Below are 14,999 nucleotides of genomic sequence, written 5' to 3'. Positions count from 1 at the left end.
AGCACCTGCTGAGGTGTGGGGATGTGAGGTGCACTGGAAAGGCACGGTGGTGGAGTTTCAGTGCCAAGCAGCGTGCTGGTTAGTGAACCAGCCAAGTGAACCATGCCAAGAAACCTTTTCCTTCCTCTTCACATCACGGAGGACTACAGCACCTAGGCTGATGTCTGGGACATGAAACAAGACTGATTTGAATGGCTTGTCAGTGTTCTGGATGGCAAAAGACTGACCTGAGCAGAGTGGCTGTGGGTCCAGCTCCAGCTGCCTGTGCTGGTGTGTGCGTGGATTGCAGAGATTTCGATGTTTGGGCAGCCCAGTGTCATTGGCTGAGTGTCTCTGGATGTAGGACCAAGGCTAGATCCTGTAGGGAAATGAGTTACGGCTCCCACTGGGAGAAAATATACTCAGGATTTTTTTTATTTTTTTTTTAAAGCAAGAAAAGGCAATTGCAGTTCATGCTAACTTAAGGCAGTACCCTGGGAAAGAGCTCTGAATAGCTGAAACTGTCACAACATGTGAAAAAGTTAGATGGTTGTTCCTTTCTGGTGGAATTAAGAGTGCATTTTGAAGCTTTTAATTTTAATTTTTAGCTTTTAAATTTAAATTTTGCAAATTTTATTTTCTGGTCAGTAATTTTCCCTGCTAGCATGCATCCGTAGTCCTCTGCATTCTCTCAGCAAGCTCTCAAAAGTACAACATCAACCTGCCATGTCACATACTCAGGTGGGTGCTGTCTTTACTACGCATTGCAGAAATCAAAGCTAATTTGAAATAATGAATGATGCTCCCCTCCAAAAATTGTGGACCCCAGCTGCTTTTATTTGGTGCAAATATTCATAGGATTAGTCAAAAGAGAAAGAAGCAATATAATGAATCAATGTTAGGTGTGTAGCATGCAGAGCTCTGAGAGGTTGCTATTATCTAACTCCAGACAGCCCAAAAGCTAAAAACTATTCTAAAAATCCCTCCATTTAAATCTGTGGAATAACTTTCATCTATTTCTGCAGAGCTGTTTGATTCCTTAACCTGTTTTTTTGGTCCACTGATAAATGTTTTTGACATTTAGTTCTGGAAATTGCCAAGAGAGTTTAAACATCATTAACATCAGTCTTAGATATAGTTAATGCATGGCATGGAGTGGAAACTGCTGTGGCTCAGTTGTCACAGACTAAACTGTTGACTTGTGCCTACCTGAGCTGTGGGTAAAGTAGCCTGCTGTCAACTGATGCATTGCCCTTGTTGACTTGCAGGCTGCTGGAGTCCTCTGACAAGTGGAAGAGCATAAATGCTTGAATCCTGTTATACCTGCTCCTTCTGAGCACATTCCTGTGGCCTGGGTCTGTCCCCAAAGAGAGCAGTGCATAGATGTTTGCTGTAAATGAGGCTTCTGAAATCCACCTTTCTGAGGAGTGCAGAGCACCCCCAAGCTGTAGGCTCCTCCAGGTTGGATTTCAGTGCACTGCATCCCTGGGGGATCAAGTATAGGTGCTGTGTTTAAGATACTTGAACCAGTGCCATTCTCTCTATTCACGTGTTTTGGTTTTGCTCACCAGTTTCCACAAATCTGTTTATTGCATTGCTACCAAGCATGCACAGGAGAAGGCTTGTGCTGTTATCTCCCTTATCTGTTTAAAGAGCCATAAAATTAAGACAGCGGTTGCCAGCCTCATATCCAACCAGACAAGATATACAAGTGATAATGAAATGAATGTGAAGTGAGAGAAAGGATGTGCATAGTTCAGCATCGTTTTATAGTCTCTAAAGTGCAGCCGTAATGCAAGCACTTTGTCTTGCCCATGCGGACTCGAGTAAATTTAGAGTGATGTTTACTTTAGTGAAGAGGTCTGGTGTTAGTTCCTTCAAGGCTTAAGTGAAATATTAAAGCCTCATACTGCCAAGTCTGTTCAGCTAGCTCTAGTCACTGGAGCCAGGCTGGTACTCTTGACAGAGCCGCAGAACCAGAGCAGTGATGTTCATGAGAGGTGTGAACAGGACCCTCTTGTGCCCGTATCCTCCCTCCCATAGCAGTGACAAGGAAAAATACCAGATTTCTATAAGACTCCAAAATTCCAAGTATCACCTGGGTGGCCCAAAGATGAAGGATGAGAGATCTCAGAGATTCACCTAAATCAACTAACAAGATCCAAGTCTTTGTTCATTGTGATAAAAAGCAAAAAGTAACTGTTACATCATCACTGGCAAAAAAAAAAAAATAAAATATATATATATATATAAATGGATAATATATATATATATATATTAGTCTATGTCTGAAGTGGCCATTAAAATAGACAGAACACTTCTGCAATTGCATTATTGACTGCTGCTCTGAGTAGAAGGAAGGGTCGGAGCGAATGACCAAAGCAATGTGTCTGCCTATACTACCTGCTTCTCACTGGCTTTAGAAACCTCTGCCAATTCTTTCTAGGTGGCCTTGATACTACTGGTTTGGATTAAGCTATTTGTCACATACACACATTTTGTTCTTCAATAGTTTTGGACCCAGGCATGCAATTTTTTCTTCTATTTATCATGCTGAGATAGCGAAAAAAAAAATGTTTCACTGTTCACTAGTTTGCTTATTTATTTGTAATAGCAAATTAATATGATAATCGGGCTCTGCAGGTAATAGCATATTTCTGATGTCAAATCCTCTGTGTAGGTACCTCCCATTGGGAAGTATCTGTTTGGTCTGCACCTAGCAGCAGATACCTGGCATGGTAAGCTGAAGTGCTCAGCCTTCCTGTTTCCTGTAGGAAAAGTGGATAAACATGTACTTTCTACTTCTGAAAATCTGGCCAAAATTTAACACTATATAACTAAATCTTTCAACAAAATGGCTGTGGTCTTGAAGCACAGCTATAACTGGAAATAAAGCTGGGTCTGGCTTTGGTCTCAGCGTTTCTCTTTTCATCATAGCTTGGCCCAGAGTTTTTCATGAGCCAAATTACTGTCCTGTGTTTAAAATCCTGTGTTGGAAATGAAGTCTGACTCTAGTCTTTGCTGTGAAATTTGGATCTGATTTTCTCTCTCTGTGCTGGACCCCATAAAACCCTAAGCAGCAGGGCCCGGTCCAGACGTCAGCCCAGTGCTGGCAGCCCCAGTCCATCCCCACACCTTAACCATTCTACCCGTGCTTTGCAGAGAATATTTGCCTGAGTTACAGATTTTTGATTAAAGATGGAGAGAGATGGGTAGGCAGTCAGTGTGGGTAAACCACCGAAGCTGTAGGGATTTCACTGGAGCTTTACTGGAGGCATCCGGCACGGCGCTGCCAGCCCTGCACTCCCCTATTCCCCTATTGTATTCAGCCTGATGAAACATTCCTGAGTCATTCCCGAGTTCAATCTCCATTCTCATTTTAAGGGCCTGATTTTTAACTCAGCTTAACTAGACCTCCCTTTCCCACCTCCTCTTAAATCGGCAAGATATTTAATATCTACAGATACCTCACTGTGGCTTCAAGCTAAATTCATTTATGACCAAATGACACAAATGACACCTGCCAAGTAGTTCTTGATGCAGCTGCTGTTTATGCACAATGCCTTTGGACAATAAGGGAAATTATTTATGTATTTATTTATTTATTTTTCCTAAGTTTTCTCTGTTAGCTATTACACTTAATGCATACGGCTCCCTCACATCTGAGTAGCAGAAACTTACATCTGCCAATAATTTTGTAACATATTAGTAACAATGCCGTAATTGCATCTAATAAATATTCTCTCTGCCCTCACAAGGCTTTTGTGAAGCTGAATAGCTGTGTGCCACTTTGCAGACCTCATCTGAATGGTCCCCTATAGCCTGAATAATATCACTATTTTAAATAGCAGCGCTGTTAGTGAGAGCCCTCTCTGCTCGAGCTGTTCTTGACAGTAACCACAGGCTGCTCCTCGCAGCCTCGGGATCTGGAACTGCTGAGCTCCCAGTTAACGTAGCTATTCTCACTCACTAAACACCTTGTTCCTTATGATTTATTTATCCTTTTATTCTGAAGTCTATCCAGGAATGAGGTTTTGTTTCTTTTTTTTTTTTTTTTATACTTTAATTATTCATAATGATTCAGGGAGCTTGTTTATGCAAACATATTTCAGGCCACGGGCTCCCTGTGAACTCTTTGCCTTCGTAATTGCTTTGTGTATTTGCTGTTCATCGTGTGCTGCCTGCAGAACTCGCGGATCACCACGACTGTTGTGTGGCATTGCTTTGTTCTCCCACCGATGAGTCTCCAGCCCAGGAGATGTGTTTCTGGAAGGCATGAGAGGGCTTCTGACAAGAACATCTGGGCATCTTCCTATTTTCCAGGTCTGCAGCTCTCTTTCAATTGTGTCTGAAATCGCAGATTTATTCTTGTGTTTTTTTTGGAGAATGGGCTGAGCAGGTGACATTGCTCACTCGGCTTTTTACTTCAGTTGCTGCTACTGGTTGTATTACAGTGGGGGTCAATGGTGAGATAGGAGTAAAACAAGTGCCCTCCTGCAGACCTAAACCAGGCCAGTTAGTTAAATAAGAGGGGAATCAAAGGGACAAACAGGATAAATGGCTTTCCCATTGGCACCCAGCACTGCTGCAAAGTAGGGCCAGACTCACAGCTTCAGCATCTCAGCCTGTGTCTGGTGTGTTGGATGCTGCCTGCTGATCCCACTAAACTTTTCGTTCTCTCTTTATACCCACTTCTGTCTCTTGTTGCTCTTGGCAGCAGTTACCATGCCATGAAAAGACATTCCTGTGGGAGCAGGGCAGAGGGGTGGTGCCTTTGCTTTTCTCTTGGTGAAAAGGTCGAAGCATCCTGGCATGCTGTAAGGTCTGCGAAGAGTGGTGACCACTGTAACACAAGCATCACAAGCAGGGCAGGAAATACATGGAAGACGTAAAATAATCCCTCTATTCTACTGAAGGTCTAGCAAATCAATGCCTGGCATTACTTTGCTGGCAATGCTTGTGTCCAGGCTTGGGTGCCAACTTTCAGAAATATGTGAGCCTAGTGGAGCGATCCCAAAAGTGAGTGCTGAGAATGACCAGGGGCCTTGGGGCCTTGACACCATGGCTTCAGTGGAAAGACTGAAAGGACTGGGTTTGTTTACTCTGAAGAGATCACTAAGGGGACGCCTGATGACCGTGTAAAATGTTCCTGCAAAGAGGAGCAGAATAAACTGTTCTCTGCTGGATGTAGGACAAGAAGGAACAGAAAGATATTGCAGCAAGAGACACTTAACTTGCAGCAGGCACTGCTGGACTCCAGACTTTAATAAGACTTTAAAATAACTTTGAGCACTTAAGTAATGGCTCTAGGTTAGGAGCATTGTTGAACTTTAGGTTTTAGGCTTCTTCTATATGCAGTAAAGAGAGGCAGTAGTTCTGGACTAGTTTTGACTAGTGAGGGAGCTCAGTCTCCTGATTTAGCTGATTTATTTAAGTGCCCAAGTTAGATGGATGGATCTTTGCTCTATGACTCATCAAACCCAGTGGGTCCCTTGTCACAGTCTCCAGTTCCTGCCTTCGTCATTGATTTTCAGTTTCCTTGTTGTGTTCGGCAGTGAATCTCCGCTTTACAGAAGTTTGAACAACCTTAGCATAATACATATTTCCTGTTCTTCAGGAAGGTTAATGATTTGTTTACTGCATCAAAACGTTTGATGACTTGCCCCTTGAATATATAAGCATGATTCTGAAGGCTGCATCAGCTAAACCATTTCAGTTTTAAAATAATTGATAATGAATAATATGTTACCTGGTGGGTTGCTTTCTGGTGTGTTAAAAAGCTACATAAATGTAAAATAGTTTTAGTCTCAGTTTTTAATGTTTCTTTACAAATACAAATGAGTAAAAAAAAAAAAAAATAGAAAAAATACCATGGCAACATCCTAATAGTCTCACTGTCCTACCAGATCAGAAGATGTAGCATTAAAAAAGATCTATCTATAGCCCCGTTACTGTGGATCAAGACAGTATTGGGGAAATGTCTTATGCTAATTAACAACAAACAATATTTTGTAGCAGAGCAAAAATCCCCTTCCTGGAAGAAATGTATTGGCCTGAAACTCATGAAGTTGTATATATGGAAAAGCTGAGGCGGTCTGATTTAAACGTGCTCTGATGTTTTCTTTTGTTTTTGTTTTTGTTTTTGTTTTTAGTTTAGTTTTGCTTTGTTTCTGAGCCTTTGGGGTCACAACAAGAGGCCGGTGATATGGCACAACTACCCCCATCAGCACAACGGGTGTGCTTCCATGCTCCCTGCTAGGGATGGATGGTAGGTGAAGGCACAGCGTGCCCATGCTGTTAGCCTGTCTTCTCAGGGAAACAAGACCTACAAACTCAACTCTCTGTGACATGTACTGATATGTCTTTCTGCCTGTTGGCCAACTTCAACCAAAATTGATGGAGGACAAGAGATTTCTAATAAAATAAGTTCCTGTATATGCTAATGGCAACAGGAGTTGGGTAGAGTGAAGAGAGCCTACTAGTGTCTTGCTTAGGGAAAGGCAGCTGCAGAGCTCCTACCTCAGCGGATATTAAAGAATCCACACGGCAGAGACCTATTGAAAAGAAGCTTCCTACAGTTTTAATTTTCACGGGAGTAGTTATTTAAAAGAGATTTAGTTGGAGTCACGACAGGCAGGGGCTCTGCTACCACCTACCCACCTACTTCTAATCTCCCCAGCCCCAAGCACTTTGAACCCTTTTACTTCCTATCAACAAAGGAAAAAAGACAAGTTAAAACATTTCCTGGGAATGACATTTCCCTGTCCTGTATTTGTGCCCCACACTTAATTTTTATTTCATACTCACTGCAATTATCTTTACTAATCAGTTTTTTATTCTTATTATTTATTTTTATTTTTACTTGTTTATTTTTAATTGCCGGCTCAGCCAGGTTTACTTGCTATCTTACAATCAAGTGTATTTTCCTTCCAGCTCTACAAACAGTGAAGCTCCTGGACTCGGTTATACCGCAGCTACTGCTGCTGCACTGCTGTAAAGGCATGAACTGTATCAGAGCACAGCCTGCTCCTGCAGCTGCTCTGGCTCCAGAGGGGTGTTTGTGTCAGTAAACTAATCACACATGACTTGGACAAGAGGCAGGCAGGGAGCAGATAAGGGGCTGTTTTTGCAGAGCCCGTTCTTTGTCCATGACTATGTTTTGGTGAATGAAATCATCGCAGTGCAGACAGCAATGTGGCTGCACAGGAAAGGAGCCTGGTTGCCCCGTACTTACAATCCCCACTTGGTTATGTGCTCCCAGCCTTGGCCAAATCACTTAACCCTTGTGTCACTTCTTCTCTGAGCAGTAAAAATACATTTAAGAGCAGTGGCCTGCTGTCTGGAGATAGTGAGCTTCAAAAATACTATATGTACAAAACAGCCAGATGAGAAACATGCTTTAATTTCCATTAAAAAAAAAAAAAAAAAAAAAAAAAAAAAAAAAAAAAAAGAGGAGGAAAGACCTTCCCAGAGATTTCCTTATATGTGAGATAAAGTAGGGAGAAATAATACTATTTTTGGGGGGAATATTTTTCCCTCCAGTATGAGTGGTAAGCTAGTAACTGGGACATTGTAAGTTCAGGCTTGGTTGTGTTGGTGTCTTTTTTTTTTTTTTCAATTTAAATTTAAATTTTATTTTTCTTTTCTGTTAGTACAAGAAACTGGTACAAGGAGCTAGGTATTGCAGTGTACTTTCATTACAAAGAATATGCATCATCAGGTGTTTTATAATGGCAGCTGGGAAACAAAAAGGAACTTCAAATAAAGGAGTCAAAATAACTGGAGGGCTTCCTTCTGTGGGCAAACTGGGAGGGAAGACCCCAATGGTCATTTGCGTTGTCCATGGGGAAGTGAGGCGTGTCTTCAGTGTGAAAATTCTGGTTTCACCAGAGGTGAAAGCCAGCCTTGCACTGAGATTAGAAGAGCCAGGACAGTGCCTAGAAGCCCAAATGAGCCATTGCAGCCACCACAGCAAGTGAGCTATGACAGTCCCTGCTGGGCTTCAAAGTCTCTTCAAAACATGACCTAGCTTTGAAAATCTGACTGACTACATGTATTGGTAATTACACGGGAATATAGGAAGGAAAGGTGTTCAGACAAGATGTAAGGAGAAAGAAAATGAACACTATGTGAGAGGTATCAGCCCTGTTTTAGTGATGAAGACGACTGCAGTGAGCATGGATGGAGAAGAACTTCTCTGAAATGGAGTGAGGTTGGCAACATAATGGGAGATACCCTGAAGAACGGCTTTGAGTAAGACACCTGAACATATCTAGGCCAGCTGAAGGAGGAATATCAAACAAAAATCCTGATAGTGCGATCTGGTAGGCTGCAGAGTGGTCTCAGAGAAGCAGTGTAGGTCCCCATCATTACAAAGCAGAACAGAAGAACTCAAACAGAAAGGAATGGACTATTCCTACTTTGTGAATTTCAACATAGCAAGGGCCATCTGCCTTAAGAGAGACAGAGACAACACTGAAGTTACAGGAGACTAGCTAATATATTTTATTTTTTTATTGTAAAAGCAGAAGGCTTGACCCATTCAGTTTATTAAATATGGCAGCTTGCCTCATTATTTTTTTATCATTTGATATGTGTTCCTTCTACAGCTCAAAAATACGAGCTTCATCAAGCAATGCTGGAAGTAGTTTTAAAAGCTTGCTCAAGAACCACATCCAGAAACTCAAGACAGCTGTCTGGATCTGAGCCAGTGGATTTTGACTTGAAAACAAAGAAAACCCTCCTATGACCTGAGAGGTCTATTACTATCAGTTTGCCTTTGTTCAAAAAAAAAAAAAATATCTGCTTCCTTTGGATCAAAGGTAAATAGTTCATGGACACAAGAGAAAAGTAAAAAGGAATCATCTAGCCAGAGAACTGTACATTTGGAGGCAGCTTGTTTTGCAGTCATGGCATAACCACTGCTCCAATTAACCAGGAGAATAGGTAAAATAAGGAATAAGTTGAGTTTTTCATAGTACTGGTTTCTAGCAGTAGTTGGCACCCATGGCTATCATGTTGTGGCTGTTGGACTTCTGCCACTTCTTTTCCATTCAGTTTCAACTTACCCAACCTAAAACACGGAAGAACAACAGTCTGCAAAGAAAACCTGGATAAGTATGTGATCATGTGGTGGGCTTGTGAGAGATGTAGAGAGCACTTTGCAGGGCCTCACATGTAGTGTGTGCATTTCTTAGCACTTTTGTTGAGTTCTCCTCTTCTACTTCTTCTCCACCTCTTTTCCAATCTCAAGGTATTAGACTGTACTATGTGTTTGACCCAGGGGTACTTATTGCACTTTTCCTGGTTGGATGGATGAAGCGTGGCATTGTAGCCTTGCAGAAGAGTTAGTTGAGGTCTGGCTGGATCGGCTTCTGTGTACAAGATGAATGAATGAAGACAAAGGGCAAGATGTGACTGAAGGTCCTCAGCTTTCATGCCTGGTCTTCCCAATTTGTCTCTGTTTATCTGTACCCTGCTGAAGTAGGGCAGAGATTTGGGTTGTTCACCAGGCAGACATCACTGACCTGCACAACTGATCTTCCCTTGTGCATAGCATAGGTTCTGGAGAGTCTTGCACATCAAGGAGTCTCTTACCAATTGGAAGACACGTAATTGTTGGATATTGAAGCCTAGCTAAGTGATACTTTTCACCCAAGTAATCATTTTTATCCAGGAACCTCTTCTGATGTTGTTTTCCTGAAAGTTCAATAATCCAATCCATGGCTGGGGATATGCGTGGTGACACAATAACCTTTATATTTTATTCTACAGGGTGTAGTTTAATCTGTAGGTTAGGTTTTGATTTTCTGTAGAGACTGTTACTTAGTTAGGAGGACTTTGGGTTAGTCTATGAGGACCAAGCTGGGCCATGGAAACTGCCCACACAGAGCCTTTTTTGTGCCTTGGTGCTATCTCATGTCATGAGAGTGCTAGTGTCCATCAATACAGATAGGAATGCTTGTATCCTTTCATCAATAACAGATAATATGTCTCTGCTGTAATTAGATTTTGAACACCACACTGCTTTGCTCTCCAACACAATGAAATCTATCAAGTGTTTATTGCTGTCCTGGTTAGCATTCTCTCAAAGCATTAGCCGTGAAGAGAAACCCCCATTTTTTATCACACTCATTGTCATGACAACAGATCTGTGTTCTGCTGCTTGCCATTTTATAGCCTCTAAAGCTGAGGAAACAACACTGCTGTACTTCAACTCCATGAGCAACAGTACTTCAGACTCCTCTCCTGACCTGAATTCTTCCGTGAGCTCATGCCAGCTTCAGTTTACTTCCCCTTCTCTGGGGAAAACAGGAGGAAGGGGCCAAACAATTGTTTGGATGGGATGGTGTCAGGATGCCAAAATGGGAGGGAAGAGAAAAAAAATAAGTAGTATTAAACTGATTGAGACAAACCTCCAATGCCATTGCACTGACATACAGGACTAATCCATCCATCCTCTTCTCACTTCGGATGCATAAACTTGACAATAGGTTTAGGTGATCCATTGTCTCTCAGCTCACTGCAAGGTGCTGCAGTTTGAATGACTTTTCTCTTTCTTAACCTTCGTTTTTCCATTTGTAACTGATGAGGCATTTTTAGCCTACCTTAATATGCTATTTGAGCCAAAGGTTACGTTCCAATGGACAGGGGTGTATTCTGATAATGGGATCATGGCTAGCGCTATATTTTCTGGCTGCTTTCCTAATAACCACTAAAGGCCTCATCTAAATGATAGGAAACAAACAAACAAACAAAAAGCAGCCTTGGTAAAGTGAAGATTTATTCAAATATGTAACTGGAAGTTGAGTTGTCTCTGGGAAAAGAATCTAAACTATCCCTAAACTTCCTTGCAAAATGACCATGATAGTAGGACTGTTTTCTGCATTACCAGCACTTAACATAAAGATTTGTGTTATTATATGGCCATTCAAAGCAAATGAAAGGCACCACATAGTAAGATCTGCTCTTCAGGGTGACAGGCTGAAGACAAATGGGCCAGGTCTCCTAGTAAGGTTCTTGCCTTCCCTATTTTCTGTCACCCTCTACAAATGACGGCAGGATCAGGCCCAATGCAATTGTCTGGGTTGAGTTTCCCCAGCATGCTCCAAGCTCTGGCCTTGCTGGTGTGCAACTGTGCTTGTTGCTGTGCCCCAGGGCCTCAGGCATCGTCCTCACGGCTCTGTCAGCTCTGTCCCTCAGCCTAGTCAGAAGGTTTGGGTGCCAAGACTTGCAGATCCTCCCTCTCGGCAACTGATGTGACTTCTGCGTGAAGAGAAAACAAAGTAGGTTAAGCTTGATTTTAATTAAACATTTCCTGCTTTCACAATGAAAGTGGAAAACACATATGGGTGTCTCCTCACTAAGTATGAAGGACAAAACAATGCTTTGTAGGAATGGCGCAGATGTTAAACCCTTTGGCACATCTTGTTCAGCTCCCTTTCCTTTGAAGTCAGGCTGGGGTGATTTACTTAAAGTGCTTCCCTCCTGTGCATGTCTCAGTTCTGTGGATGATGAGGAAAAATGAAGACATCCTTAGCAAGCATGAAAAAGCACTCTTTTAAACAAAGGATTATTCAGAGAAAAAGCCTGTTTTCCCCTGTTTGTAGCACTGTAAGGAATGAGAGAACATGAAATATCATTTTGGTTCAGTCCTGGAAAATGAGGTGATATTTGGAGTTTAGGATATCTGTAGGGATTGTTCCCTGTAACTCTTTGTATAAGGCTTCTGCAAGGCTTCTACCTGGATCAAACCATTCATGGCTGCACTGCTGCTCTGCTGTGCTTCTGCAACTCTTCGGTGTCTGGAACCACCTCTGGAGGTGCCTTTCTGGAGAAAGCAGCTGATTTTGCAGGGGAGTAGTGCACAGGGGTGGTCCAACAGCAGCCTCGACCTGATTAACTAGAAGGAGCACTGCTCTGACTCAATACGGCGCTCTCTAGGCCTGCGTGTCTCATGGGTGTGATAAGGGACACTCGCATGTGTAAGAGATGTCTACATTTCCTAGAAGACATAGTTAGTGGTTGCATCTATTGTTTTGGCTTAAGCCCCGTGACTGAACCCAAAGTCCCCGATGATGCGAACTGATCCCCGCTCTGGCACTAGCTTGGAGTTGGCCCCTTGAGCGGTGGGATTAACTGAGGATACTAAAGATCAGTCAGGGATGTTTTCCTTGGAGCGCTGCCTTCCTCTCCATGTTGTGCAGCCTTTTAGGCAATGAATTAAAATGAAGACACTTGGAGAAAGTGCATGGAAAGCACACTCTTCTGCACAACCCATGATCCTGCACAAGTTGTGTGCATGCAACTGGCTCTAACCCCAGCTAGTTCTGAGAACTCAAGCCCAAAATCAAGTCCAGCAATCAAAGTCCAGCAATCAAAGTCTGAATCTCCCATGTTGCACCTGCTGCTGCAGCTCAGGTGTTCCCAGTCCCATGCACAGCAGGGTTACTCCATGCCTCTGAACTTGAGCTCAGGCATCCCACCACGCTGCTTGCCTGTTTTGCAAAGGAATATCATCATGCCCAGCTTGCAATTCAGTCTACCCACCTTTCTGCAGCTATGTTTGATTGTTTCTACACTGCTCTACTCCCTACAGAACTAGCTTTTCCTTTTTTTTTTTTTTTTTTCCAAATATTGCCAAAATACTTCTATACTTTGATTGCCAAGACGCTTGCAGCCCCTTTCACTTCAGTGGCCTCTGTAAATTTAGCAGGTGTCTCTCTTGGTGGAGTCCCTCTGTCTAAAAAAGCTTTGAGGCTGGAAGTGAGCATTACCTCTAAATTGCCCAGCTCTCCTCAAACCCAAGGGGCATTGGTCGGGCTTTTTCTTTTAATAGCCTGCATTAACATGAAGGAATACAAACAATTGTGGCCTGACACAAAGCTATTGTCAGAGATGCTTGCACTTTCCTAATGGAATATAAATGTCCTCAGAAAACAAAGCTTCAGCTTTATTAGAGCAGACTAGTGAAGCTCAGTGGATGGACAGGCTAGCTAAAGGCTTTCAGGTGTGTGCCTTTTGTCTTTGTCTTGCACTTTTGTTCCAGTGTTCATATTATGATTTTGGCATAGATACAAGCTCCATTTGTACGTGATCAGGAAGTGATACTTGGTAACTCATTTTTGAACACTGCTGCAGGGGACTGAAGCGTAAATCTTACACACACAGACAGATGTTTCTGGAAAAGGTAAAAGGTGGATTATATCTAAATATAAAGGAAATAACTTCCAAGAAGAAACTCTATCCTTCCCAGTACTAATCTTGATTTTTTTTTTTTTTTAATTTTTATTTTTTTTTTAATTCAAACCCACTATTCAAACCCACTATTTTTTTGGACAAGGTTTTCTGTGATGCATGGCACTGCAGAGAGTTAGGCTCGGAGAGTTACTGTGACAGCACAAACCATAACACTATCCATCTAGGCCATCAATCACATTTCCCAAAACACCCAATAAAAGAAAGTGGTATTCTATCCACTTCCTGACTGCTTTTACTCAAAAAAAAAAAAAAAAAAAAAAAGGCAGAAACTGGATGAGAATTTGCTTGAGGTCATGAAAACTGAGTCAATGCAATCGCAACTCCAAATTCCTTGCCATTAAGATAGATCTACCACAATTGCAGATGATGATGACATTAGGATGGCATTAACTTCTGTTAAAAGACACACTGCCCTTTCACTTGCCCTCCCTTAATTCTACTTTCCCTCTTAGTACAGCAGATCCAAGAGCGGGGACAAAGACTTGAATTCTCCTATCAGGTTACCTTAATGCCCTGCGGGTCTCCTTGCCAAGTGGTAGGAGAACCTGACTTGGAATAAAAATGATCAGAGCTCTGTTGATTTCTGTAGAGTCAGGATAATTTGTGCCAGCAGAAGTTTTCTCAGGACTCTTAACAAGAAAGAAACTAGAGGATTACAGGGAAAATTGTACTGGTATTCATGGAAAAGGCTAATCTCGTGTGTGAATATGGTCATGCTCTGGCTAAAGTAATTGCTGGCACTGGAGAATAGCAGAAGTTAGAGCCTGTCACTGAGAACAATCTGTCCTGGCTCATCTCGCGCTGGTTATCATGAGAGCTGTGGATGGGGGCAGACTGTGCTGCCCCAATCCCATCTGGCAGGGCTGGCTGTTGGTGATGCTCTGGGGACAGGGCAGGGGGATCAGCGTGGTAAGCGCCTTTGCCTTTTTGGAGCTACTGGTCCGTGCTCCCTCGTGCAGCCTTCTGCAGGAGGCAGCAGCAAGCAGAGAAAGATGCACGGTGTCTGAAGCCTCTTATCCATGGCTTGTCAATGGCTTTAGTGAGGTCAAGCAGCTGAGAAAGTTTGGAGGTCTTGGGAGGACAAGATGGGAGAAGGGGAACTGTGTGATGTGAGACACAGAAAGGGGAAAGAAAAACATCTTCCTCTGTGTCGCAGTCACCAGAAGCATTGCAGTATTTGTTAGAGCAGAGCCCAGCTGAAGTCAGAAAACCACTGCTAGAACACAAACACAGGCAAGGGTAGCTACAACTCCCAATTTAGCTGGCAAAACAAAGAGTTAGTAAATGCACTGAGATACCCCAAATCCCACCAGAAGTCAGAGAAAGAGCCAGGAAGAAACCTTTTTGAATGATTGATGGTTTTGTTTATTTAAAAAAATTATTACAAGCCCTCCAGCTCCCCACTCCGCAAGTTTCTGGAACTTGATGTAAAGAAAACATTTCTTTTCAGAGTCAAGCATTGTAGCATGTTCTAACATCTATTTTCTTGAATAAAGTGGAATGAAATTTCTAAATGAAGAGCCATTTCCAACTGGAAACCAAATGTTCTGGCTGGAGTTGCCAACATGAAAAATTTCAGCTTTCACCATCTATTGCGGTTTGTTATTCATGGACAGTTAAGCAAAACGGAGACAAATTCGCAAAACATTTACGTTGCTGGCAGGCCTCCTGACGCTCTGCGGAGTCCCACCATCAGGAGCTCCTTCTGCGTGCTGCCTGCCAGGGCGGTTTGCTTAATCCACCACTCCCCACTGGCACCT

Source organism: Aythya ferina (assembly GCF_964211825.1).
Source record: "Aythya ferina genome assembly, chromosome: 7".
NCBI classification, from domain to species: Eukaryota; Metazoa; Chordata; class Aves; order Anseriformes; family Anatidae; genus Aythya; species Aythya ferina.
This window is presented reverse-complemented; position numbering follows the sequence as displayed.